At 38.1% G+C, this 25,475-nt stretch overlaps 1 protein-coding gene and 2 non-coding genes across 3 annotated transcripts in view; 2 read left to right on the top strand and 1 right to left on the bottom strand.

Annotated features, from left to right (window-relative positions):
- Positions 1-25,475, top strand: part of LOC145999711 (putative peptidoglycan muropeptide transporter SLC46) — a 292,794-nt gene that overhangs the window by 178,154 nt on the left and 89,165 nt on the right. The gene's annotated exons all lie outside the window — the stretch shown is intronic.
- Positions 10,882-10,954, top strand: TRNAT-UGU (transfer RNA threonine (anticodon UGU)). Its single transcript has one exon. It is a non-coding gene; the product is annotated as a tRNA-Thr (tRNA).
- Positions 18,556-18,630, bottom strand: TRNAT-UGU (transfer RNA threonine (anticodon UGU)). Its single transcript has one exon. It is a non-coding gene; the product is annotated as a tRNA-Thr (tRNA).

Genomic DNA, 25,475 nt, shown 5'->3' with positions numbered 1-25,475 from the left:
AGTCATCTGCTAGAAAGTTCCTAACAACTTTCTAAATAGTCTGGAGGGAGTAATGTTTGTGTATATATATTACCCTTCTCGTTGTATCTGGTTACTTTTGTACTTGATACAGAGTCTGAAGAAGACCTTGCTAGAAGGTTGAAACGTTACGTTAGTTTATGTTTTATAATAAAATAAATTACTGCCTTGGTCAGCATATTTAGTTTTTCATAATCATGGAAACAAGGCTTAATGGAGTTATAATTGGACATTTTCCAAGGCTGATGAGGAAAATTAACAACTGGAAAGACTTGAAGAGGAAAGAAATACACAAAGACGAACAAGAGAAGTTTCTGAGAAAATGTTTGGAGAGAGGCACAGTGCCTAAAGGATTAAAAATAAGTAAGAAGGGAGTGATTTGCAACACCAGGAGATGGAGGATATTGGTTCAGAAAATGGAAAAAGAACTGATATGGAATGAAATAAGGGCAAGAAGAAAGGAGATAAAGATAATAAAGGAGAACCTGACAAGAATTGAAAAAGCTATTGAAGATGGTCTCACCATTTTTACGAGAGAATATACATTTCATGAAATGAAAATCTGGCAGGAGAAATTTAGAGAGAAAATGAAAATAAAATTGAAGAAGAAAGGAGAGGGACTAGGATGGAAAGAAGAAAGAGGAGAAGAGGAAGAAGAAGAGGATACCAGAAGAAGAGTTGTGGTAATAGGGAATGTAGATCTAACAAAAGAAGAGGAAGCTTTTTTAAAACTAGGCAGAGGTTTCAAAGTTAAAGAAAGAAATGTAGATTATGAGGAAGTTATATATGACATTGAAGAAGCAGTGCTCCATATAAAAGAAGAACCAGAAAGAGACAAGATTAGAAGAAGAACAGCAGCCATACTAAAGAAAGAAATGGGAAAACAAGGAAAAGTAGATAATTTGAGTCAAAAAGAAAGGGAAGGGATGAAGAAAATCAAAACAAGAAATGATGTGGTGATAGAGCAGGCAGATAAAGGTGGAGCAATTGTGATGATGGAAAGAGAATGGTACGAGAGGAAGTTTGATGACCTAAAAGAAAATGGATATGAGGAGATTGGTGGAACAGGTGAAGAACAAACTATAAAAGAAAGAATCATTAAAGACTGTAGGAGGAGTGGATTCAAGAAATGCATAAAGGAGACAGGAAGACTACCAAGTTTGAAAGGCTTTCCAAAGATACACAAAGAGGAGATAAAGTTAAGACCAGTAATGAACTGCAGAAACAATATTTTGGAACCCTTAGAAAAGAAATTAAAGAAAGTTATTGAAGTGTTAGTAAGACAGCAAGAAAGCAGAGCAGTTAAGAACAGTGAACAAGTAGTAGACCTCATAAAAGGACTTAAGTTAAATGAGATGAAGACGACAATGTTTAGCTTAGACGTGAAAAGTATGTTCCCGAGCATCAAGAGGGGACACGTTTTGGACATTATTAAAAAGAGAATGGGACAAGAAATTATAGGAGAATGGGATAGTGAAAGGGTAGTGAAGGCGCTGGAAACCATTTGGAATAACGGTTACAGTATAATGGGAGATAAAATAATGTTAATGAGTGAAGGACTAAATATAGGTTCCAATCTAAGCCCAGCATTGGCTGAATTGGTTATGAATGAATGGGAAAAGAAAGTGATAGAAAAGGGAGGTGACAAAATGGTTCTGTTTTGCAGATATGTGGACGATTGTTTTGGCATTTGGAAGGGAACGAAGAGGCAGCTTGACATTTTTGCCAAAGAAATTCAAGATGAAGAAAGAGGGATATTATTGGAACTTGAAATAGAAGAAGAAGACAAGTTAAGCTATCTAGATATATTGATGAAAAGGGAAAGAGGACAAGAAATTGAAACCGCTTGGCATCAGAAGAAGTGTGCAGCAGGGGTATTCTGCCACAAAAGAAGTGATGTAAGTGAGGTGACAAAAATAAATTTTATAAAGAATATGGAGGACAGAATCAAGAAAATATGCATGAAAGAATGTGAAAAAGAAGGCAAAATAAATAGCCTATGGAAACAGCTGGAAAAGAATGGCTATGAGAAGCAGGATAGACTGGACATAAACAGAAGAAGTAAGAAAACGGGCAGGGGAGAATTAGAAGAGAAAGAAAAAGAGGAGAGAAGGTTTGGAATAAGGAGTATGGGGAAGACCACAGAAAAGATATGCAAAGTGCTTAGAAAAGCAGGAATTAAAACTTACAGGAAGGGAGGGAGAAGCATCTTAGGAATAGCGAGGAATGCTAACAAGAAAAAGGAAAACAGAGAAGAGGAAGAAGAAGGGATTATCTACGAAGTAAAATGTAAAGAATGTCAGAGTGTGTACATAGGAGAAACGAAAAAAAGGCTGAAAGACAGGTTGAAACAACATAGGGATGATGTACGACTTAAGAGAGAGAGAAATGCAATATTTAAACACACGAGAGAAACAGGACATGACATAGAGTGGGATGAGGCTAAGCAGATAGGAAGGGAGAAGAGAATGCTAGTGAGAAAATGGAAGGAAGCCAAGGAAATAGAGAAGAAAGGCGAAGAAGACACAATGAACTGGAATGGGGGACTGAAGTTAAACAAAGAATGGAAGAAGATGTTGGAAAGAGTGGAAAGGACAAGAGAAAAAGAGGAGAGGAAAAGGAAGAAAAATGAAGGGAAAAGAGCGTGAGATTAAAAAGTCCAACCACATTCTATATGGAAGTAATTGTGTTTAGCCTATTAGGTGAAAGTAAAGTTGGAAAGTGAAAGTCATCTGCTAGAAAGTTCCTAACAACTTTCTAAATAGTCTGGAGGGAGTAATGTTTGTGTATATATATTACCCTTCTCGTTGTATCTGGTTACTTTTGTACTTGATACAGAGTCTGAAGAAGACCTTGCTAGAAGGTTGAAACGTTACGTTAGTTTATGTTTTATAATAAAATAAATTACTGCCTTGGTCAGCATATTTAGTTTTTTAATAAGATACGTTCCAAAATGTACATTTTCCTTACCAGCAACTTCCAACGATGATAATCTATTATTAATATCAGTTATTTTGGATGAACATACTATAATATATTTATCGTATTCACTAATCAAATCTTTATTTATTAAAATTTGTTGTCCTTGAACGTCTTGTTCTGTTCGGATTTGAGAAATATTGCTATTTAAAATACTTCCGAAATGTTCCTTTTTCTTGACACATTCAGAAGCTATTGAATCAAGTTGTGTTTTAACATCGGAAGTCAAGTTGTCTAATCTTTGATTAACAGTATTAATTTCTTGATGAACCAATTCAAATTTTGAAGTTAGGTTACTATAAATATCCAATTCCAATTGTTCAAACTGAGACTTAATATTCTCATTAAACTCTGCAAATTCTTGATTAGATTGCTGTAACTGTAATTTCATATCTTGATTAGCAAGATCCATTCGTGTTTTTAGTTCTTCATTAGACTGTTCTAACTGCAATTTCATTTCAACATTAGACTGTTCTAACTGTGATTTCATAGAATTTTCTAACTGAGATTTCATTTCAGCATTAGACTGTTCTAACTGTGATTTCATTTCAGCATTAGACTGTTCTAACTGCGATTTCATTTCAGCATTAGACTGTTCTAACTGCGATTTCATTTCAGCATTAGACTGTTCTAGTTTTGTCTTGAGGTCTTCATTAGAAGCGACCATAAGCAATTGAATACTCTTAACAGTACTTAACAAATCACCAAAATTCGGGTTAAGAATTTCTAGATAAGCTGGCAAACTAAAAGGATCATAATCTGGTTTGCAATCTTTACAATAATAATTTTCTAGTGTAGTCGAATAAATTGTCCAGTGAGTGACTGTAAGTTTGAGACAAGATATGAGATGCCATGACGAGCACTGTGTACACTGAACATATCTCAAATCATTGTCAGGATCATTACAACAAGATAATTTGTCGGGTTTTGTAGAACAAACATCATGTTCTGTAGTATTTGCATTACTGGAAACGACTACGGGATTACCAACATCAAAGTAAGTAGTCATTGTATTAGCCTGAATGTTTGTTTCTTTACGCGACGATTTAGATTTGCTTTGTTTTAACTTATCAGCCATTGTGATCTTTACACATATGACGATTCACTTAAGAAGTTACGTTATACAAGCACAATGAAGATTGTGACATAAGTCTTAATTCAGCATATGACAAAAATTCTGTTCCATTACAACAGACATTCTTACCACTATCAGAAGATTGCACACTTTTTGAACAATCCTGGCTTCTGGGTCGCCACTCTTGATAACCGTCGCTGCGCTTAAACTTGCAGAACAATTATCAATGCAAATAAAATTGCGTAATTAACGATAACCGTTATATTTAAAGTAAATACAATACAGGCGCAGAAAATCTCACAACTTCCATCACCATTTTTAGTACTTATTATTTCTCGTTGCTATGGTTACATCAATTTCATTTCTTGTATTTTATACAGCGTGATAATATGATTATAACAATATCTATAAAACAAACATGCATAAGTTAAAAACAACATCAATAACATAAATAATATTAACTTTGAACATGACAGTTTGAGAATAGGACAGTCTCAACTGCATGAGGAAAATTATCACTGTATAGCCTGTTTTTGTTATCTTTAATTTGGAAAAGCTATTTCTCAGTTTACTTGCGTAGAATTGTGAGGAGACTATCATGAACTTTTACAATTCGGTGCGATTGAATTGTTTCAAGTCCACTTTATGCACAGATAGCAGATACCGAACCCGTGACACGCCGTGCCAGGTTCAACCATAGGACATTAATAGTCATAAGAATATATTTATCTCAATACAAATTAAGAATGAGCAACATGAGACTGTATATTGGTATACGCGTGATACCTCCCAGGGCACGGGAGATTTGCAGTAATAGACACAAAAATACAGAACTTACGTTTTAACATATGAATTCAGAATCTATTTATCTTGATTATGCAATTTAAAAATAACCAAAGTTGTACATCAACGAAACTCACAAAAAGAAATCACAGTAACAGCACAATCTTTCTCTCATGCACTTCCATTAATCTCGTAACTCTCAGCTTCAAGATTCATATATACCAGGCGGGATGGTGTACTTCAACAGTCTGGTCATACGTCCGGGAAAGACATGTCACCCGCCACCTATTGATTACAAGGCGACGACGTTACCACTGCGCCATTGGGAAGACCCTGAGTTATGTTACAATAGGGAAGACATTTTAAAATAAAAATATATATATATATGAAAGACTTTTTAAAGATAGCATTTATACTTATTGTGCTTTTTTTACTTGTTGATATTCCTTTTGTGAAATTGTCTGTGTAGATATGTCCTGTTAATAACTAATAATACTGCTAATAACACTAAAAATGAAAAATTGGACGAAATTACTTTGAAGACCCAATTATTTGCATTGAGCGATACAAAAAGCAACCATTTTCCTTTTTCTGCATTCTCTCCGCGTTTGAAACTGAAGTATCAAGACTGTGAAATTCGAATCTTGACATTATTAAATGATACAATTATTGTCGCGTTTAAAGATAAGAACTTTTATAGTCCCCGCCCCTCCAATTTGCGGACGAAACATTGTTGAGACTTTCGTACGAGACTTACTCGATACTTCGAAATTTGCGGACGAAAGAAGAATATTGTTGAGACTTTCGTACGAGACATACTCGATACTTCGAAATTTGCGGACGAAACAAGAACATTGTTGAGACTTTCGTACGAGACTTACTCGTTACTTCGAACTCGTATATATCACAATATACAGGGTGCGGTCAAAAGTCTGGACCGGGTTTGTGTGTGATCGGATGTCAGTTGGTATCAATGTTAGTGGGAGGGGGAAACGTTATGACGTGGTTATGGTGGTCGTCCGCCATCTTGGTGGCGGCCATCTTGGATTCAACTCTCTTATTTCAAATGGCAACATGGTCGTGTGACATATCAAAAAACATTAGCTTTTCAAGAGGAATCGAATGGAGAAGTTAGTTTTTCAGTAACATCAACGGTGTTGAAGTTATTCGCGAATTTAGGGTATAATGTGTTAGATTTTGGTTATGTGCAATGTGGTTCCGGGGGCGGTTACGAATTGAAGGACAAGATAAAGAGAAGGTAAAAAAAACACCAATACGTACAAGAAACTCTGTAATCATAAGAGAGAAGCACAACATTAGGATATTACCAGTCACAGGACATGTTCCACATGTCCGCCGTTCTCTTGTATGCACATACGTAAACGTGCAACCTAATTTTCGTGTACCTTACGAAGCACAGCAGGTGTTATTTGTTCACAGGCCTCAATTATTCTCATTTTTAGGTGGGCAAAGTTGGTAATTTTTCATTGATACACAATAGCTTTAAGGTGCCCCCAAAGATAGAAATCTAAAGGTGTCAAGTCGGGAGACCGTGCAGGCCAATCAACTGGTCCACGCCGACCTGTCCAGCTACCGGGAAACTGTTCATTGAGCCACCTTACAACATCACGACCATAATGTGGAGTTGCGCCATCCTGTTGCCAATATGGAGGAAATGTCCCTTCTTCATTTAACAAAAGTGGTATAACAGTGCTTTACAGCATATCTTCATACTTTGCAGCATCCAGGTTTCCATCGATGAAGATAGGTCCAATAAGTTTCTCACCTCATATACCACACCACACCATAACCTTACCACCACCTTGCATTTTGGTTGCATCTATCCAATTGGGATTTGTGTCTGCCCAGTACCGAACATTTTGCTTGTTCACTTCGCCTGTGACGTAGAAATTTGCCTCATCACTGAAAACAATGTTATGAGGGAACAATGGGTCACGTGCAATCTGGGCCAACGCCCACTCACAAAACTCAATTCGTCTATCAGGGTCATCCTCTGACAATTTCTGTTTCAGCTGTAATTTGTAAGGGTGCCACTTTTCCCTTTTCAGGATTCTTTGAACACTTTTGACACTAACATTATGTTCACGTGATATACGTCTCACACTCTTTGTCGGACTCTTCACCAATACTCCCAATACGGCTGCTGATGTGTCTGGATCAGTCGCAGTTCGTGGTCGTCCTGATCAAGGTAAATCGTCCACATTTCCCGTTGCACGAAATTTGCGGATTAGTTTTCGCACAGCACGGTCCGTCACGGGTTCGCGATTAGGATGCTGCTCATTGAAGTCAGCTGCTATTACTGCTGAACTGCGTCCTCCAGCGGAAAGGATGATTTCAATTCTCTCCTCACTAGTTAACATGTTATGGTCCTACCTGTGAAAAAAAATGAAACACAGTCAGTTTTTTTGTCATACAACGCTTCACATATCATACAAATGACATACAAAATCTAACACATTATACCCTAAATTCGCGAATAACTTCAACACCGTTGATGTTACTGAAAAACTAACTTCTCCATTCGATTCCTCTTGAAAAGCTAATGTTTTTTGATATGTCACACGACCATGTTGCCATTTGAAATAAGAGAGTTGAATCCAAGATGGCCGCCACCAAGATGGCGGACGACCACCATAACCACGTCATAACGTTTCCCCCTCCCACTAACATTGATACCAACTGACATCCGATCACACACAAACCCGGTTTATGAGATATTTAGCCCGGTCCAGACTTTTGACCACACCCTGTATATCCTCGATAACAAACCTGCGTGTGACGGCACTGTCTATACTCGATCCTCGCTTACTTCCGGCTGCGAGGGTCATTGAAAAAGGTAAACCAATGATGGCGTCAAAGGGTGATCAAGGGGAGGGAGGAGCAGACGCCCCTGGCTGAATTTCGGATATTGTCTTGCTGCACAGCCGCCAGGAGCTACTTTGTGTTCTTTTTTTTTCCTGATTATCAGTAATCCTTCCTGCTCAGTAGGCACCAGGCCGCTCGGTCCTATCTTATTCTTTGTAAGTCTGTATGCGGCTCAAGATAAATTTTTCACCCGGGCGAGAAGGATTTCTGTCGTCCCTCTACCATCCACCTCCCCTATCCTTTTACCCTGGTCCTCCAACTTTCCATATTTCCTCCTGCCTCCAAAAGAAATGACCATATTATATATTTATGGTTCTAATGTCGAAAAGTAATAGCTTTATATTTAAAATATTTAAAGTGTAACTGTTAATTGATTGATTGATTTAGTTTATTTCACTTCGCGTTTTGTGCCTCTTGGCTAAATGGATATGAGTGATGAAATGATGAAATTGATGAATGGACATTCACAAACAACCAAGTCCGAGCGGGATTCGAACCCGGGACCCTTGGCGTCGCAGCGCGATGTGCTAACCATTTTTTTTTTAAAGGAATACCCCTATTCTGCAGTATCGCCCGTCATTCACACATGTCAATTTCCACTTTTTCACATTGTTTCTCATTATTCTGACGAACACAAACATCCAACCCCGAGCGGGATTCGAAGCCGGGACCCCTAGCGTTGCAGCGCGATGAGCCAACCCCTTTTTTTCTTTTAAAAGAAAAGCCCCTATGCGGAAGCTTCCCCCATCACACTTCATTCATTCATATCATTTCATTCATATTTCAATTTCAGGACTTTTCAGGACAGACAATCACAAACATCCATGTCCGAGCCAGGATTCGAACCCGGGACCCCTGGCGTCGTATCTCAGGGACCGCCACTCGGCCACAGGGTCCGGGTGTTACAGTTAAGGAGCACATTTATTGCACATATGTGTTTATTTAATACCTACATAATGACATCAGAATAATAGTAATCTCTTAGCTTTAATTGCTACATGATTTTGCAATACTTAAAATAGTTCATGCAGCAGTAACTTCAATGAATCCAACTCTCCTAGCCACATACCAGATGGAGGCACATAGTGGTTCGGATCCCACTTTTAACTGTAGGCCTAGTCCCGACTAGCTTTTCTGTGAATAAAGTGGACTTACAAATTAAAAACTAACAAACAATTTGTCACGCTTATGTAATCAGAAATAAGGTTATGGCACTTATCAAAGGGAGACTTCCCGGCCCCCACCCCCCAGGGTGGGGCCCCAGTTAGTCGCCCGGATCGCTCGGCCCTTAACCCGCCCCTGCGGAAGCTCACGAGGGCACAGAAAAGAAAAGGTTTATTCAACAACTGCTAAATCTGTGACCGATTGTGATCAGTAGAAAAAAGGGCAACGAATTTGTGTTCTCGGGGGGCGCAGAGACGAGAGGGCGTACCCGGGATTTTGCACCCATTTCGCACCTTGGTAAACAGGTAAAATCTGGCAACGTCCTTTTTCTGGGAGGGATTTTTGAGCAAGCAAAAAATAAAAGTATCTCCAGATATTAGTGGAGATATATTTCAGACAAAAGACAATATGGAGACTCTGGAATTTACAGTACCCATTTGAAATCAGTTTCCTTTTTTGAAGCTGGTATGCTGATTACAAATAGAGCTGTGTTGCTAATATCGGTTAATTTATCTTCTTCCATCTTTTCGAATTGAATTGTTTTAAGTCCACTTTATGCTCAGATATGTTAGATCAGGACTGGACCTACAGTTTAAAGTGGGATCCGAAACATTATGGGCCTCCACTGGGTATCGAACCCAGGACCCCTTGATTACAAGTCGGCGACATTACCACTACACCATCGGGAAGGCCCCCCTCTTTTTAAATGTGATCATGCTTGCACAAGAAATAAATTAACGATTCAATAATATTGTATTTTGGAAGAGCGAGGCCCTGTGCTGTGGCCAAGGTGGATTGATTTAAATCAGATGATTTTTTCTTTTAAAAAAATCACTGATTTCAGTCACTTAAAATAAATAATTTATAGAATAATGTACATAAGGATTTTGTAGATATCAGAATCACTTTTGGTAAAAGTACATTAATCTCGTAATCATTTAATGATGTTTATTAGACTCTAAGAAAGGAAAATAAATGGAAACAAAATATGTGTACTGATGGGGTGAAGCTCATACGAAAGGAAATGTAATATGTAAATTGTAAACATACATAAATTTATTTTAATATAAAATTCAATAATTTTTATGGGCACAAATAGCAAATATTTTGTGTAGAAAAATGTACAAAATACTAATCATGTTAAACTGTAAATTGTGTCACCATTATACTGTAAATAAACATGGCAGCTGATATTTTGCAAACTATAATTTTAGAAAAATTGCCAAAATGTAGCTACAATGACTATAAAAAATATATTAAGTTACAATTATAGAGTACATTCAGAATGTTTAATTTTCAGTGAGAGAAAAGTTACTGAAATTATTATAGTTCCTTAACACACTCAACAAACCTCTCCGTAGTAGGTTCATATACACAGTTTCAGAAACGGAAAAATTTATATTAACATATAATTTTTTATTTGCTATAATCAAAGTGTTCAAATAATTTACAGGGCCGTTTTATAGAAAAAGCCTTCCTATAAGAAACATATATCTATATGTATGGTACCAAAAACCATACAAGCAATTTTAAGTGGTTTTTTTTTTTTAAAAAAATCAAGAAAATCGATTTAAATAAAATAATCATCAAAAATGATTTTTTTAAAATAAAAATCATGATTTTTATCCACCCTGACTGTGGCACACTCCTAACAACGGGATTGCCATACCATTATATTCTATGCGTTGCAAGTGAAACATTATTTCGTATTAGTTCTTAAAGAAGCACCAATATTCGCGAAAAAAAAAAAACAGTATCTCTGCAGGCATTCTTTTTGTGCGATAGTACTGAAACATATGTGCATTATAGTATTTCATCTACAGATCCATCGGTAGGGGTAAAATACACTGAACAGGCAAGTCTTACTGTTGTGCAATGGTCATCATAAAATTGAAATGCACGTCAATTGTACGCAATTTTCCGCAGCGATCGGCTTTATACGTTCTTAAGCACATTTAAGCAATGCTACTTGTATCGCCTCCTTAGCTCAGTGGTTAGAGCACTGGTCTTGTAAACCAGGGGTCGGGAGTTCGATTCTACCAGGAGGCAGTTATGAATTTATTTTTTCCATGTATAATTAGGAAATTTAGTAATGGTGTCTTAGCACAGGCATTTATCCAGATTCCCCCATCTTGGGGGGCTTGTAGAGGGTGTGAATTTGTATTTAGGGGTGTAAAGGTAAATTTAGAACCAAGATGGCCATAAATTATCCCATGTGAAAAATTTTAGAGTGATGATGATGATATTTAACCATCCATCATCCGCGTCCTCGTAGCAGCACAAATGTCCCACCTTATCAAAACCAATGTTATTTACGTGCATTATTGATGCAAATCAAGGTTGAATTATACTAGCACTTATTGGAAATCGAGGAAAAGGTACATAAACGCAAACATGTTAATTTCGGACATTTTTACTAGCTATTAAAGGAAAAGTAAACAGAAATGAGTCTCTTACAACTACAAGCTTAGACTCTTGAAGCAAATGCACCAAAATATTATTCTAAAAGTAATTAAAACTTTGCCATGTAATGAAGGCACGAAAATTGAAATCACCATTCACAAAATTATCAAAGTATTTTCTAAAAATTTTCAACTTATTTTTGAAAACGAATTGAAATCGTACAACTTATATGGGCTTAGAAGGGAACTATTTGTTCCAAAATTCTCTGTCAAAATCTTACTGACTCGCAGAAAAAGCAATCAAATATAGAGAGCATACCTCGAAGAAACTTACAAAATATTTTTAAAGTGTTCAAATCTCAATTTGTTTCTCGTCCTATTACGAGGTATACGTAAGATAAGACATACGCTAGAGCTCGGAAGTTGAAGACCTATAAATTGCCAAAACAAGACCTATAAAAAGACCTAAGAATGGAAAAGAGGACGTATAAATGTGATCCAAATGAATTAATAACTTCTGTTTTAATTGCATATTTAATGAATATCCGCGACACCTCCTTATCTGACTTGAGATCTTTGCAGGGGGTGCTGTCTGGTCGTATACACCGTGCTGAAAGCTTCAAACCAAGATAAAGTTTTCACTTACAGCGCGACCTTCCAGACAAGTTACGGTTAAAGGACCTTGTACCGTACCTGCTTCAGTCGTCCAAAAATGTTTTTCTCTCGTTTCAGGGATGGTTCAAATATATTTATTTATTTCTGTTTTTATTATTTCTTTACTACAGAAAGGATGTTTAAGAGGTAATGAACTCATGATGATTCGAATTGAGAATGGGCAGTAAAAACGTAGTCGAAAGAAGATGAAGTCGCAAAAAAAAATCCGTTAAGACCTAAAAAAAGGCTAAAAAAAGGACCAATAATCCAAAAAACGCCGAAAAAGGCAAAAAAGGACAAATAAAACCCACCTTTTTCTGGCGTACAATGACCCAAAATGAACATATATTATGTTGGGCCTCGTCTTCGGACACTAGGAAAAGTAAAAAGGATTTTTCTTCAACTTCCCAGCCCTACTTGTCACTTTTCAATATCGTTATTTTGACAAATCCGACAATTCGTATGGTTACTGTAATGGTATCTGCATACAAATAATGTGCGTTCCGAACAACATACTGTCGATTTATTCGTCTTTTTTCCGCCAAATTCATGGCTGGCCTGCTATGATTTAAGGTAAGAAACGTTCCCGCGTGTGGCACCGCGTGCCGCCAAAGGGGCCCGGTCACTTCAAGGGCGTGTAAGCAAGTGAAAGAACGACAAAGAAAGGCGCAAACGCCTCTATGTTTTCATGGAAATAGTGAAGATAAGTTACCTAGTGCTTTCCCGACCGTTATTGCCCTAGCAAGGAATATAATTCAAAATTTTAAAAAAGGTTACGCTACCTATTTGTTAAAGACACTACTGGGTGGGAAATAACTTTTTGCTAGGGGTCCACAGTAAAAAGCAACAACAATTAAGAAATTATGGTAATACCAAATGTTTACTACGACAATTGTTGTTGCAAAAACAAAATTCAAAGTTAGTATGTCCGCCGTTTGCTTCTCTCACAGCACGAAGACGATCAGGGTAGGAGCTCAGAAGATTCGCAAACAGTCCGTATTGCATTCCATGTCACGGAGGACTTGTTCCAGATGTGCAAGGAGTGTTGGCCGGGAATAGCAATCGTCGTACCCTTTCTTCCAATTGTCAGTTACCCAACGTTCACATCGATGCAGTATCTTCGGGACCCATTTGCGGTTGATGAATGCTGCTCCACCTTCCATTGTTTCTCGAAACTCATTGGCTCTTACCCGATCGACAACTCGCTGCTCCTCACTGTCGCACAATAAATTCGCCATCTTGGAATTTATTCCTGAAACACAGAAAAAAGCCTACTTTAGCACACCACACTTCAAATGACTCCATGTTAACACAGTTTTCCTGCAGACCCCTAGAAAAAGGTTATTTCCCACCCTGTAGAAGAAATATGAATGGCAAACATTGCAGCCTAGTCTTACGTTCGAGCTACATTCAAGGATACCGAGGATCAAAGATGTACGTACGTACATAAACGTAAGTTATAATGCTTAGAGCAAAATACCTAATTAGATAAATAAAAAGCGAATGCAAAGCTTCGTAGTTGATATTCATACATTATGGAACACAGTTAATCTGCCTCCTTTATAATCTCACACATACACACACAAATTCCGCACCCACAACCAACCTTTTCGAAAAAAAAATAAGAAGAAATAAAAATGAGTGTGTGTGATCGAACGTATTGTTGTGTGTGTGTGATTTCTTATCAATACATTCACAAGACATACAAAATACGTAGGTTCAAAGTAAACAAATAACTTTAATGCATGGAAGCCATTCACGTACATCTTACCCACACTGCAGAAGTAGGCGGCATTCTCTTTTCTGAAACCCCCTTGGCTCAACAGCCCTTGAAGGGCCTAGGCTGATCTCCCGACTTCCAGTCTCCCTCCCGTAATCCTACCTAGAAGTATGGGCGTCCGGAAGCGGGGGAAAGGGGGGAACGTGTCCCCCCCTTGGAATATGAAAGTTAACCAAAAATTATATATTTCACACATATAACTTCATTTCAGCCACAATAATATGTCTTAATTATTGCATGAACATCATAAATTCAAATTTAAGCAATGTTTTTTTTGAGGGAACAAGACTATTATTGTGGAAAATGTGCCTTGTTTGCTCCCCTGGAAAAAATACCTTCCTTGCCCCCCCCCCCTTGGAAATATCCTGCGGACGTCCATGCCTAGAGCTGTGGATATCTTCAACTGGTAATGGGATGACGTGCGGTCAGCACGTCAAACCCCCAGCCGTTATAGGATATTTTTATGACCGGGTTACGCTACTCACTCGTAGCTCCCCAATTTCCTCACGATGTTGGGTTGCCACCGGTCCTATACACAGGCCGGAGACTGAACCCAGGCGGACTCGAACCCATGCCGTCCCGCAGTCGGAGCCCAAGGCCTTACACCACGCGGTCACGGAGGAGGACCTTTTCTGAAAAGTTAAACTATTTCGCTACGTCCCCATATTATCCAGTCACAGAAATAACCTTGAAATAGGGCGCTCATAATTGTCTGGAAATTTCCGTTTCTAGGGTACTTTTTACGATCTTCCTTTCACGTACTCCAAAATATTTTAACAAACTAAACTATATCTTTGAAAGTTTTCATTGAGTCTCACGGTCAACTTGGCCGCAGAGCGGCGGCCAATTCCGCTGGGCAGGGAGAGCGCATCCATCAACTGGCATTTAGACCCACAGCCAGTGATGTGCGTCCGTAAACAAATATAGTCTACATTCTATACGTAGACTATTTTATACACGTAGATTACGTAATCTATGTAAACAACATGGCAAAGGGTGATAACTTAGCAAAGTGCGCTGTGGAAGTAAAACAAAATTATTCTGCGTATCAGTTGCTGATGTGTGAGGAGAACTTTTCATACTTTATCTTCCAAATTCGAACAATTTCTCACCTAGGAAGAAACCTAATAGAAATAGTCTAGTGTTTTTTTGGGAAAAAGACCTCTCTTGCCTCACGACTGCCATCTGTTGTCTTTTTTGCATACTATTTATTTTCTTCCATGGTTGATGATAGAAGAGAAGAGAAATTTTGTTGTAAATAGGATTCTTTTCATTTCGTTAGGAACCAATATAGTTGAAAATGTCACTTTCATATCATGAAACCCTTGAAAATTAATTTTTATGTACTTTAGATTGTCTACGTATAGTCTATGTAAACTACAACCCAATGTAATCTACGCGTAGATTACGTGTAGACAACGCATGTAGATGTAAACTTATAGTCTACGGCACATCACTGTCCACAGCTGAACACTGACCTTGACTTCCGTTATGAAGTACCTACTGTTCCTTTTGAAAAGTACTGTGCGTACGTGTGTGTATACACACACATATACGCGCGGTGGTCTCCTGTAACGCATGACCTATAATATTTGCGTTTTTGTGTGCAAGATTGTTATGATCAACACACATTGCTAATGTTGATATATTAACTCGTGATGTCTCCGTTACGCTCGGAATTATAAATGAATATGCTGACCTTGCTCAAAGATTTCCTAAGGAGTGAGAAAGGTGACAGAAGAAAGAATCGTTGAAAGAGGACACTTTCGCTTATCATAACGTAGCATTCTTTAAAAAGTAGTAGCTTCATCAAAATGGCGAATACACTTCACTAAATATTCTTGTTGAAAGCTCATTTCCCTTCAATTGTAATGTAATTTTAAAGTTATTAATTATACATTTCTCAATTTTAATTAATATTTTCACAAAACGTTTGTGAAATAAGTTTCAAAAATGATATATATTTCATTAATACGAGTACAGTAAAACCTCGTTAATCCGTACTAATGGGGGGAATAAGTTGACCGGTTTAACGAAAGTCCGGATTAACTGAAATAACCTAAGAGAACAGTAGAAAGTGCATTAAAACTCCGTTTATAGCAACAAAACACGTTTAAAGGGCATAGGCCTAAATACACTATACAGTACAGTACAAAGTCTGCGGGAAACAGAATTTCATCAGTGGTTGACTGCCTTTACTTTGGGAAGTTCTCTTGTTGACTTCTAGCCACATATAAAACCTTTCATTCTGTTTTTTGTTTTCCTTTTGCCTGTCCGGATTAAGCGAAGTACGGCTTATCGGAGTCCGGATTAACGAGGCTTTACTGTATCTATAAAAGATAGCATACAATTCCTAGATTGCATTATTACACTTAGCTTTTTTGGCTTATTGCAACGGTCAGAATGAATTGCGATATCATGAAATTGATGGAAGAGACAGGTAGAATATGCATGCTAATGCCCGGATTCGAACCGGGACCGCCAGCGAGCTGTGCTAACCACTACGCCACGTGGACCGGCTTCTTCGTTCTTGCCGTTGATAAAGTATCTTGATTGATTGATTGATTTAGTTTATTTTACTTCGCGTTTTGTGCCTCTTGGCTAATTTGCGAAGATGGGGATGAGTGATGAAATGATGAAATTGATGAATGGACATTCACAAACAACCAAGCCCGACCGGGATTCGAACCCGAGACCCTTGGCGTTGCAGTGCGATGTGCTAACCACTCGGCCACAGGGTCGGGCGATAAAGTATCTTGATCTTATGACCTAAATGCATTTGTAAGGGCCATATTAATCTTTCTATCGTCCTTCGTGGTGAAGTGGTTAGCACAGCGCACTATGACGCCAAGAGTCCCGGGTTGGAATCACTGCCTCTTCATCAATTTCATAATGTTCAGTCATCCTCATTTTTGCGATTAGTCAGAAGTGCAAGAAAAGGGAAGTAAAATTAATCAAATCAATCAATTATGAAAGTCTTAAGATATATCTTGCGGCGATGTTTTGGCTTTTCCGATCGCAGTGTCGCCTTGTAATCAAGGGATCCTGGTTCAGTACCCAGTGAAGGCACATAGTAAATTCTTTCCTACTTAAAACTGTAGGCTGAGTCCCGACTAGTCTCGTGCATATAGTGGACTTAAGACAAAACCTATCCTTAAAGCACTAGCTTAGTTTTTATAGTTAAGCCCAAGTTTGAAGAACTGAGTTTGAAGTTAAGTTCGCGGCAGGTTTGTAAAAGATTCTAATATGTTCCATTTGGTTCTGCTGTAGGACCGAAACCTTTCTTCTCGAACAATTTAAATTCGGTCCAAGTTTCGTATTGTTTAATTGAAAAAAGGTACCTGGACCGAATTTAAATTGATCCGGAAAAATGTTCCTGAACCGTATTTAAATTGAACCTGAAAAAAGGTTCCTGTGTCGAATTGAAATAGTTTATACATAAAAAGGTTTTTTACAGCCTAGAACCCGTTTAAACTTGCTTATGTTCTCTTCCGGACGGGAATTGAAATTATTTACAATTCCTGTAAATTAATAACTCTTGGATTACTAAGGATCCAGAAATCCATACATTCTAATTTGTTCCATTTGGTTCCGTAACAGGACGGGAGCCTTTCCTCTCGCACAATTTAAATTCGGTCCAAGTTTTGTTTAATTGAGAAAATGTTCCTGGATTGTACTTAAATTTATCTGGTAAAAAGGTTCCTGGACCGAATTGAAATACTTCACAGATAAAAAGGTCCTTTACGGTCCTTTACCCATTCACTCTTGCTGATTTTCTCTCCTGGACCGGAATTGAATTTATTTAAAACTCCTGGACCTTTAACAACACTGGTTCACGGTATGAGTCACAAAATGCTCCATCCATCGCCGCTGTTTTCTGGCCTTCTAGACCGGATCCCACTACTTCTTTTCGAGTATCTAGGTCAGCACCGAAATTTTATGGGCTCGCACCCGGGACCGTTCGCATCAAAAGCCAGAGCGCTAACCATTTGGCTACGCTGGGCCCGAATGTTTTCATTGTTATTTTTACTCAATGTTATTATTTTGGCTGTAATTCGGTACACTGTATAAGTGGCTAACATTTTCTTGGCAAAAATCAGGATTGTTAAATAAATTCTATTCCGGTCCAGGAGAGATCAACAAGCGTAAATAAGTTCTGGACCATGAATAAACTTTTTATCTGTAGAGTATTTGAATTCGGTCCAGGAAACCTTTTTTTTTAGATGAATTTAAATTCGGTCCAGGAACTTTTTTTCCAGATCAATTTAAATCCCTTTTAATAGGGTCGGAAGTTCCGTATTCAAATGAAACAATACGCAACTTGGACTGAATTTAAATTGTTCGAAGAAAGATTCCGGTCCTGCAACGGAATCCATTAGAATTTATGGTTTCCTGGAACTTGACAACTCTGGTAAAAGAATGAACGAGACTTACGTAAAGTTTGTAAAGGTGTCTTACGCACCTGGCCGGAACCAAGCGCGGGTATCATGTTTAGACACAACCCGACCTTACGCCAAATGCTTTTATCCATAATGCGTTCAGATGTCAGTTACGGTAAAGTTTATTGCTACAGGATTTACGTTAAGTGTTAATGGCATTCTTGTGTAATGTTTGCCAGCTGGATTTTGTTATGGGATCACTGTTCAACTTTTGTAAACATGCTTTAGGGCAGGACACAACACGCTCTTCAATTCTAGTAGGGTGTAATTAGCATCGATTTGGTTTGGGTTGATTTGGTGTTTTAAGTCCACTTTATGCACAGTAAGGCTAATCGGGACTGGACCTACAGTTTAAAGTGGGATCCGAACCACTTGTGCCCCCACCGGGTATCGAACCCGGGACCCCTTGATTACAAGGCAAATACGCTACCACTACGCCATGGGGGAGGCCCCCAGACTGCTTGCATACGCATACCCAGAGCATCAATTGTGAACGGCTTTAAGAAGAGCTGTGTAACAATTGCATTAGATGGGAATGAAGACGATCTACTATGGAAAGAAAAGCAAGATCGCAATGACAGTGGCAATGACACTGCAGATCCTGTGGACCATTCCAGCGAGGAGGACTAAGTGGGATCTGTACCTGATTTTATTTTTTGTGTACCGCTACTTTTATTGTCTCCTTCAGTTACTTGTAATAAGGCAGGCCCGTACCCAGGATTTTTTTGAGGGAGGGGCCAAACCCGAAAATGTGTTTATATAGGCTATATACAATCAATCTCTCTCTCTCTCATTATATATATATATATACAGTAAAACCTGTCTATCCCTAAACTTGATGGTTCCGAGCAAAATTTTCCGTCTTAACAGTTTTCCTTCTTATACAGGGTTGACTTTAAATACAGTATAGAGCGCTGCAGGAAATAACGATAAATGACAGATTTACATTTCGCATTACTTATAATGTAGAGTACTAATGCATGTACGTACATGAATAAAAATGCGATACAGTCGCAATAAGCATAGCAGAGATTTCAATTATGTAACTACACAACATGTTGGTACACTTTTTACAGTATTGTAAGATCGTACAGTACGTACTTATGTATCTTTCGAACCCGGGACCCCTGGCGTCGTAGCGCGATGTGCATAGAGGGAAAGAGAAAGATTGAAAGATGGAATAAGAGAGGTGAAGAAAGATTGAGATAAAAGTGAAGAAAAAGGAAAGAAACAAAGAGAGAGAACAAGAAAAATAGAAAAATGACGAAAGAACAGAGGAGAAAAAGACAAAGAAAGGTGGAGAAAGAGGGTAAGAGATGAAAGAAAGAAACGGAATCGTAACAGCTATGAGTATTGTAGCGCATTCTTTCATATCGACAATGTTACCGATAAGCGAGTGGCAACAGAGGCGTGTTCAACTTAACAGTATTGTATTGTTTTCTTGCGAGCGAGAAAAATAAAGAAAGAAATCTCCGTCTTACTGAGAATAAAAACATCTCGTTGGTCTTTAAATGGTGTTCCGTTCTGGGACTTTTTTTCCGTATTTAGGTTTCCTTCTTATAGAGGTTCCGGGATATGCAGTTTTTACTGTATATATATATATATATGGTTACCAGACGTCCGGTTTTTCCCGGACATGTCCTACGTTTTTAGTCCGGCGTCCGGAAGGAATTTAAAAAATATCATAAATATCCTATATTTTGATCGTCACATAATATTAATTAGGAAAATACGTACGTGTTTCGTTGAAGAAAGGGAAATCATGCAAAAAGGGTCATTTTTATATTACTTTATAACATGTTCTGTGGAAATATGTATTATTTATTGCGAATGTTTTATGTCCTACATTTTAGGACAACATGTCCTACACTTCCTTTATAGCGATCTGGTAAAAGAGAAAAGAGAGAGAGATATTACAAGATAGTTCAAGTAGTTATGTGTTCCACAAATTAACAATGTGTTCAAATTTCCTCTAATTTTCTTATACCAGGGCAATTGAAAAGTCATAATTCTATGTTTAGAAAATAAATTAAATGTTGCGTATTTGCAATTATTATTACAATAAGGAACATGTATAAATGTGAGTTAACAAAAAAATAATAAAGATACATTTTCGTATCACGTTGAAAGCAACGCACTGTCCTGACTAAATCGGTGAATCAGATGTCTGGTAGCCTTGCATTAATGGTTATAAAACTAAACCTACCCAATGGTGCAGATTGCAGATATCTACACCACACACACATGCATTTATGCAAGAACAAAATTGATTTTTTTACAAATTTCAAAAATCGTCGATGATATTTTCGTAGCTTTTGATAGGTTCACATTTAAATATTTCATGGTTCGAGGGGTGGGGGCATGGCTTCCATGGCCCCTTCCCTGGGTACGGGCCTGTAATAAGGTAACCATTTGTATGTCTTGAAAGTAGTTTTTCTGTAATCCTGTGTTGCAAAATGGGGGGTCGTGTTGCATTCAGAGATATATATGGTAATAGCCAGAATGCCGAAACCGTACGCCTTGGGGAAACAGATATTTAAGGAACAATAATAGGGACTCATTAGGCTTTGTCATGAATGTTATGTAGAGTATTTTTTACCAGAGTTGTTAAAAGTCTAGGTACTCATAAATTCTAATGGGTTCTATTGGATTCCGCTGCAGGGCTGGCATCTTTTTTCTCCCACAATTTAAATACGATACAAGTTGCCTATTGTTTCATTCAAAAAAAGGATCCTGGACTGTATTTAAATTGATCAGGGAAAAAGGTTTCTTGACCGTATTTAAGTTAATCCAGAAAGAAGGTTTCCGAATTGTAGAAGTGCAGGGTGACACATAAGTCAGTTGACCCATGGAACTAATGACGGAATGATGAAATTATAATCGATATACTTCATTGATAGTGATATTTCGTGATGACTGATAGGTTGGGATTGCCTTGCGATTTCGCTTTGTGGGAAATGGTTTAGGAGAACGGCCAATACCCCCCCCCCCTCCTCGCCACACACACACAGTTTATTAAAATTTACAAGTAACAGTTCCATTTGTTAACCTTCTGAAACCTGAGAGAGTAAAGTAACAAATAATTGTTATGATTTAGCAATTGTTACCGTTATTTATGAAAATAGTCCTGCATGATAATTTTATGGGCTTGAAAACTTTTTATTCTGCCCCCTCCCCCTCTCTTAAGCGACGCCTCTGTGTATGAAATTTATATTAAAAAAATCAAGAGAATATCGTGATATAGAAGATAAGGAGGCATTAAAATATTACCTAGAGACTGTGTAAAAGATTCGTGCTTGTCAAAAAACTAAAATAACATAGTGGCCTGGGTTTTGAGACTTTCTGAAAATTGTCTTAACCGCAATAACTGATTTCAATATTTTTAGGCGCGCTGAATAGGAAAATGGCTCCCGTTGTTCTCCATTACGTAAGGATTTTTCACAAAATTGCGTTAAAAATTAAGAGAAATTGGTAAAAATGTGTATTTAATATAAAAAATAAAATATCAAGCCATTTACCTGCAAATTTTGAGTTTCAGTCACTTATCGAGTTGCTACAAGTCCTTGTAATACCGTTTCTTCATCCCTGCAAAGCTTCTTCAAGAGGTTTTCCGTTTGTAAGTCATCTGCGACAGGCCCCTGTGAAACGTCCAGCAGTAGTCCGCCATCATGGTGATGATCTAGCTGCCCTGATACCGTCGTTCCATCTCTTTGAGTTCCTGGTAGAACCTTTCACCCTGTTCTTCCATGACAACACCAGTAGAATGAAGTTCCGGGGGGGCACCAAGTTTTTTTGCTTCAATCTGGAGCCAAGGAGCTCTGCTGACTCTTTGGATAGGCCCAAATCTCTGACCAAGTCGTTTAACTCCATGTGGGTGAAGAGTTGAGCCTCGCTGGAGGTAGTATCGTCGAGGAAATCATCACCTGAGTCTTCACACTCGCCCTCACAATCTGCCGGGTTTTCCAGAGTTCCTGGAGGTGATGGAACCGGAATTTCGGGTCCACGAGGCACTGGACGCATTGCAGAGGGTAGATTTGGATATGAGATTTCCTATCAATTTTTCATATTGAACCCTTGTATGTTGCAAGGGCAAAAATAACAGTCATTACTATGGATGTGGGGCAAGGATTCCTGGAGCGCAGTGGAGGAGTGGTTGAACGGAAATTTTTGGATGACGCGTCGGGGAAAACCTGCCCTCAGGGGAAATCTGGACTGGACGTTTGACAGTAGGTCATTCACTCATATATCCTTGTCTCAATAGTATACATTGAAAGTTATGAGAAACATCTTAGTTTAAGCTACGGAAGGCCTAAAAACACTATGCAGTACAGTACAAAGTCTGCGGGAAACAGAATTTCATCAGTGGTTGACTGCCTTTTCTTTGGGAAGTTCTCTTGTTGATTTCTAGCCACATTTAAAACCTTGCATTCTGCTTTCTTTCCCTTTTGCCTGTCCGGATTAAGCGAAGTTCGGCTTATCGGGGTCCGGATTAACGAGGTTTTACTGTATTACACTGAATATATACAGTACGCGAAGGATGAGCAGACTATAACGTAATTTTAAAATTAAATTGTCCTCAGTCTTCAGCGCTCAACTGGTTTCAAATAATGTTGTTTTCAAAAAATGTTGTTTTACTTACGTTGCAAGAATTAAACGACACAACTCAAACTTCATAAATATTATTTCACTTTAAATCATACAATACAAACTCATTTGCACCTTTCGACACAAGACATTTTAAATCAAGCCTCTTACAAAGCAAAAGCGAAACGAAATCAACAACTTAAATCAAATATCGACATTGATACAGCGTTCTTAATCCCAATGGTTCCCTGTTAATTTTATAAACTTGTGTACAACAGAAGTAAAGTAAATACTGTTATTCTTGAATGTAGAAGACAGTCACAATATCACTGCTTGACAGTTCTATAACAATGGGGCCTCATCTATATCTCAGTGGTAGCGTCTTCGCCTTGTAATCAAGGGGTGCAGGGTTCGATACCCGGTGGAGGCACATAGCTGTCCGGATCCCACTTAAAACTGTAGGTTCAGTCCCGATTAGCCTTTCTGTGCATAAAGTGGATTTATCCCAATCTTCTATTAGACAGGAAAATAATGAATTCTAACTATAGTGTAAAATGAACTTGGAGTTGAACGGCATTGTGAGTTTCACTCTTCATCTTAGCAACTCCGGAAACTATGGTTTTCACAATAATATCGGTCGTTTTACATTCCACCCCTTCCCACCCCCACCCCTAGGGGTGCCAACGGTGTCTTGGAGTTGAACGGCATTGGGAGTGTCACTATTCAACTTATCGACCTCGAAAATTATGGATTCCATACTAATATCGGTCGTTTTCGATTATTTTTGCATGTCAACCCCCTCCCACCCCCACTCCTAGAGGTGCCAGGGGTGTCTTACCCCACAGTATTTCTTTCGAGATTGCAAGTGATACGCGTACCAAGTTTGGTTGAAATCGCTCCAGGCGTTCGAGAGTTATGCTGGAACAAGCACATCCATTTTTATATATTAGATAAATAACTGCACATGTATAATTAACAGAGAAAGCAGTGATTCAATAATAAAATGGTTTCTTGAATTTTAATGATTCAAAAAAAGTGTGGGCCTGTGCCCCTCCCCCCTCAGATAAGTAAATTTCTCGTACGATACGGATAAGCTACATTAGAAATAAAAAAATGAAATTTCCGTTAAAAAAAACATGGAGGGGGGATAAAGTGGGACATAGCTGTAACATTGTAAAAAATATAGGAAATAAGAAAAAAAATCCCTTTCGCCGCAGTTCGTGGAAAGCGCTTTGCTCTAAATCTGTGTCGCTGTGAACACGTGCAGGACCGTGTATAATCGTGCGTTGCCTGCAACTTTTCCCTTTCCAAACGGCGGCCTTGGAAGTCCACAACACGCTGACGGTGGATATTCTTGTTGCTTTCTTGAAATCCGGAAGTTAACATGGACCATATTACCCAATCTTCCTAACGTTAAGAGAGTAACAGTACACTCATACAATCGGATAAACTCAGTGTATAGACGCCACATGTTGGAATTTATCATGTAAATGGCATGCGAACTGATTACAAATACATGAATTATAAATAAATTCAATTCCGGTCCAGGAGAGAAAATCAGCAAGCGTAAATGGGTTCTGGACCGTAAAGAACCTTTTTATCTGTAAAGTATTTCAATTCGGTCCAGGAACCTTTTCATCATTAACTTCTTAGCTGTAATGTTCAAATGTCGCATAAAAAATAGCAACTGTAGTTCTTTGTGTGTTGTGCTTACTGTAATTTTAAGCAAGTTCCCATATTCCAGCTAATGCTACTCGTTCTTAAATCATCACAGTATCACCCACCAACACGCTTCACTTTTTCTTGTAGACTTTTAGACACTGTATCTTGATAAATCATCACCACAAAATGATATGCAAAAGTGTGAATTCAAATTTGTCCATATCGACGACAGGAGTCCCAGGTTCGAATACCAGTCTGGATGTTCTTTGAAAAGTGTCCCTTCGTTATTTTCACGATTAGACAAAAGTGGCAAAGTGGCAGAAAGGCGGAGTAAATTAAAACAAATCAATCAATCAATCGGGATCAAAAGATTTGATGAACGTACCGGATAGAAAAAAAAACATGTCACATCGGGACTCAAACCAACCAACAATTTCATTTGTACAATTCAGAAAAAACTTTAAAACAGCGTGCTTTACTGAGACTAGCATTGGTTAGAGAAAAATACATTGTCATGTGTTTTCACTTGGGATAGTAAAAAACTACGATCAAATAAATCAAATTTGTTGATTCAATTATAGGGTTCTAACTAATGACGTAATAAGTTATATACATTTACAGCTTTTTTATGAAGAAGTACAAATTTTCATTATGAACACATGCTAGTTTCCATAATAAAAATAATAGAATTTTGCAGTGCCACCTGTTGTCGAATTTTACATTACAAAACTTGCTCGACAAATAGGGACCTGAATTTCTCGCGTTTCGTTTTGTAAAAAAACCGACGTTATTATTTTCGATATTCATGTTATTTTTTTCCCACAATTAAAATAGTAAAAAAGTTTATTGCATGCTTATTCGCTTATTCTTTCTTATCCTCTTGTAGGCTATTCGAGAGGGGCTGAAGCCTAGAGCGCCAAACATAGAGGGTGCCACTCAAAGCTTATTCTTTCGGGAATGGGTCAGAAGATGTTAACCAATCTCTGAGTTTTGTCTTTTACAAAACAAATTGCAAAATAGTCAATGTTAATACATAATTGACTATCTTG

This window comes from Lepisma saccharinum, chromosome 15 (assembly GCF_977018435.1).
Source record: "Lepisma saccharinum chromosome 15, izLepSacc3.1, whole genome shotgun sequence".
In the NCBI taxonomy this organism is placed as follows: domain Eukaryota; kingdom Metazoa; phylum Arthropoda; class Insecta; order Zygentoma; family Lepismatidae; genus Lepisma; species Lepisma saccharinum.
Note: the sequence above shows the minus strand (reverse complement) of the source record. Positions and strands in the feature narration are given on the sequence as shown.